Source organism: Pseudophryne corroboree, chromosome 5 (assembly GCF_028390025.1).
Source record: "Pseudophryne corroboree isolate aPseCor3 chromosome 5, aPseCor3.hap2, whole genome shotgun sequence".
NCBI lineage: Eukaryota > Metazoa > Chordata > Amphibia > Anura > Myobatrachidae > Pseudophryne > Pseudophryne corroboree.
In genome coordinates, this window is record NC_086448.1 from 707117473 (window position 1) to 707122338 (window position 4866).

Sequence of the window (4866 nt, forward strand, 5' to 3'; positions counted from 1 at the left end):
ACATGTTAAGATCTTTTAGCCTTTCCGGGTACGTTTTGTGATGTAGGCCATGCACCATTTTAGTTGCCCTTCTTTGTACACTCTCTAATGTATTTATATCCTTCTGGACATATGGTCTCCAGAACTGGACACAGTATTCCAGATGAGGCCGCACCAATGACCTATACAGTGGCATTATTACTTCTCTTTTCCTGCTACTGATTCCTCTCCCTATGCAACCAAGCATCTGACTTGCCTTTCTCATTGCTTTGTTGCATTGCTTTCCTGCCTTTAAGTCAACACATCCAGGAGCTTGGTTATCAGTCGAACAGTCCAGACCTTTCTCCCTGCAATTTCTTCGCAAATCAAGCGCAGGATGGGATTCATTTTGAGTCCCCGGAAGCTGCATTGGAGACTTCATCCAGCATGTAGAAGTCATACCTGCTTCGGACTGGTCCAGCTGCTTCACCAAATGGTTTGAGTGCATGCAACTTTGCATAGACTCCTCTGGTGAATACTTTGAAAAAATGTAATGTTCACCTATTTGTAAATACAATACTTTTTGTGCATCTAGAAACTTAATGCACACCCCTTGTAACTGTCAATATTGCGGTGTCGACACTATAATTGTTGACACTGTAAATTATGAGAGTATCGCCATTTTTAAACATTTGACAGGTGGGCCTTTGTTTAAGAATTGAGTTTCTGTAAGCTTTGTGTGTGTGATAGACATGTTTCTTGAATTACATATGATCATCAACCTGTTTGATACACACAACAATACCTTAGATAATCAATGGGCAGATTGTGACAATTACTTTAATCAATATCGTATGTTTAAAACATTTCTAAAAATGAGTCACTTACAATATCCTTTGCTTATTTTACCAACATAAAACACTAAACTGATTGAGTAAATGTTCCCCCATCGATTCTTATGTCCTTATAATTATCCAACAAGATCTGAGATCGTGGCTGCTAATAATGTCTTTGCAAATATACTGTAATATCCTGAACTGTCGTATAAATACGATTTAGTGTATAAGGATGTTAGAATGGAAAATGATAAGAAATGACATAGGAATGTTACATTACGTAATGGTATGTGATGCTAATGTGCTGCAAAGGCTCCAATTAGAAATTGGCTATTATAAAGTGGAATAGTTTGAAACTTTACTGGTAATTTGTTGCGGCGATGATCAGCAGACTGGCAGACGAAACTGGAAAAAGAGCTGACAGGAATCTGTGAGACAGGTTAAGAGATCAACTGCAGAGACAGCTGCTAAGGCCACTAGAAGACCACAACTACAGAGACAGAGAGACATGACAGAGAAAAAAGACACAACTTGATAGAGGCTCAATACATGAGACCACATGAGAGTTCACATGCACCTTCCAGGGGGATAAGTAATAGTACTTACAGATCTGAGCATTACACTTATCAAAGGACATACATTCTACATAAGCACTGGCCAGGTGATGTCATTCTTAGAAGACATATAGCCACATACTCTCCAACATCTCCTAGCTAGAAACCGGTACAAATGAGGAAAAGGGTGTGGCCTAGGGTAAAAGGGCGTGTCCCTGCGGTGCTGCTATATAAATCCATAAAAATACTGAGACACTGCACCCGGTACAAAGCCCCTTTTGTCTGGTACAGATCATGAAAAAACAGTACTGTACTGGCCAAAAAGGTATAGTTGGAGAGTATGTAGCCAAGGTGAGAATACCAACATAAGTAAAGCTTTAAGACTCTCTCTGGGCATTGGTGGTGGCATGAAAAGCCATGTGGCAGTGGAGCAGTTGACTCATTCTGGAGAACTGGCACAATCCCAGTTAGTGACCTATGCATGCCAACAGCAGGGCTTTTTGTACATGTGAAATGCCTCAATAAACTGGTAAGTTCTTTGAAAAATCTTTAGACAAGAGCTCAATTAATAAGAGTCCTGACACATAGGAGTAACCTTAGATCATCATGTGATGCTAGATGCAGGTAGCCTAAGTAATTCTACTTTTATATTATAGATAAAAACATCACATCACCGTATAGATCCAAATAGCCAGGAGTCAACCTATTTCTCTGCCTGAGGCAAGTAGGCACCAACTAAAATTCCACACTAATCCCATTAGACTAGGATGCATGTTGAATTGGTCTTCGTCCTGATTTATCAGGATAGATGGGGTTATTATAGAATTATTAAGATGTTGCTAAGCAAAGTCAGCATGGTATATGAAGAATATATGAAATTGTATATTTGTATTGTATCAGAAGCTTTAAAGATGTGGTATCATCCTCCTTATGTCAAACAGATGTGGTACCACCCTCCTTATATCATATGGGGGGCAGAGGGATACAAGCTTCTATCCATTCACATGTTGCCCTCTTTAAGCTGGAACATCCAACTGTTTTCAAGTAGTGGATTGCATCAAATACGTGAAATGGCAGATTACAGTAGTGTAGGGGTGACCAAACCACTTTAAGCGGCAATCCTTGTTAGCTCTCTTCAGTATTAGCTCTATCATCTGGAGTGGAACCACTCATTTAGATAATGTTCTTAGTAAAATATATAGTTTTAAAATTGTATCCCTACAATTTGCTACCCCCACCCCTGTCATACTGTATGAAAAAAATCAACTCATTTGCCTCAATTTAAGACCACCCTTACTATGAGCCAGATTCAGAAATGGACGCAACCTGTGGCAGCTTCAGTGCTGGGGCTGCAGCGTAGTCCAAAGTTCAAATAGGGGAGCTACACCAACTGCCAGTGAGTCAGTCTGGGATGACAGTTGGTGGCAGTTGGTGTGGCTCCCCAATTTGAAATTTGGACTGCGCTGCGGCCCCACCTCTGGAGCCGCCACTGGATGCTGCATACGTCTAAGTTGCACTGCTCATGTGCCGCTATAGTCTTGTGATGGCGCTCGCATGAGAGGATTTGTTCGCAAAGTGAATGACGGTCAGGGACCGTTTGGAGGAGGTAACAGCAGTGGCAGCAAAAATACCGGCATGTTGCTACCGTTTTAGGAGCGAGTTTGAGGCTGCGACTATGATCCAGTATGCCGTTGCAATGTCCCCAGCATATTATTACCTGCAGCCATGCTGCATGACCATAAATCTTCTCAGAACTTTGGTAATGGACCGAGCTGTGACAGATGCAGGGTATTTGTGCACAATGGGCTTGTCAATACAAATCCAGACGGCTGCGACATACAGATGGAGCTGCGCTCATCTGAGGCGGCTCCATCGCAGGCGTGCACTCCCGGCGTGACTAGGCAATCCATCCGCCTAGCCCCGCCGGGTGTGCACAGAGACGCTCTCCCATTCTAGTGAATGGGGTGCATCTCCATCATGGGCATGCGCGACTGCCTGAAAGGAGACGCTCTTGTCGTTAGGCGCGCCCAGGCACAGACGGAGCCACGACTAGCGTGGCTCCATCTGTATGCATATTTTCACACAGCCGCTGCGTAGAAATTCGCAGCTGCAAATACATTTGCGTACGTCTCTAAATCAGGATTTATATCACGCATCTCACACAAAATACAAGTACATTCTGAAATTTGCTTCTAGAGAGTGAATAAATGGAGATTACTCAATAGTGATAAAGAGTCAGGGCTGTGGAATTCCACACCATGGCATTTCAGGGATTTTTAGTGTGGAGGAGGGAAATCTGCTCTCGCTTGTAAATTTTTTCTCAATGAGCTAGTACAAGCGCTAATTCACACATTGTTCCTGGAACAAGGATTGATGATGACTTTAGGTGATCCCCGTTCTGCAGAAAATGCTAATATTTAGTCACAGATAAAATACAGAGTAAACACATACATACTTAGTAAGATATTCCTGACTACTGTGCTGAGAGAAAGGAAAGTGATCGCCTGAGTTGTGATATTATTTCCTTTACTCTATGCCTACTTTCTGATAAATCATTTTGTAACATTTCAAAATTAGGCAGTAGGAAAGAATTTCATCTATTCCGCAAACCCTACTAGATAAATCTATGTTGCAGTGAATCAAGAACACAAATATTTTGGCAACATCCAAGTGGTTTATTACTTCAGAAACCCACCTTAGTTAATCTTTATTAATATTAATAGGATTATATATAGATATATAGATATATATGTTTTTTCTTAAAAATACTTACATTTTATATATATATATAGGTTCAGTATGAATTACCAGCGGCCGGGATGCCGGCTGTCAGTATGCCAATAGCGGCATCCTGGCCACCAGTATGCCAGCAGCGGGGCGAGCCCTAGAAAGCCCCTTGCAATGCTCGCTGCGCTCGCTATGCTGCAAGCACGGTGGCTCGCTGTGCTCACCACAGGTTATATTCTCCCTCTATGGGTGTTGTGGACACAGAGGGAGAATAGCTAGTGGCGCCAGTAATCCAGCGCCGGAATTTCAGCCCCAAGTCAGGATTCCAGCATTGTGACTGCTGGGATCCCAACTAGCGGTATTTTAACCACTTCCCGTAGATAGATAGATAGATAGATAGATAGATAGATAGATAGATAGATAGATAGATAGATAGATAGATATAGATATATAAGTATTTCGTTTTAAGAAAAAACAGGTCCAGTGTGGAAAATAGTAATGCATTATTTCCCACGATATTGGGCACTAGGGAGGCCAATCCCGGGATCGGCGGGATCCCGGGATTTGGGCCCAAAAATGCCGGGATTTGAATCCCGGGATTGACGGGATTACATTGCACATGTGCGGGAGGGTGGGTGTAAGTAATACTACTTACTATTAGGCGGGCGGCAGCCATGGACACACGCTGAACACGGCGGCACTTCAAATGTAGCGCCGGCCGCCAGCCAATCAGAGCTGGCGGACCGGCAGCCAATCAGGGAAGCTGCCGCAGCAGCGGCAGCCAATCAGAA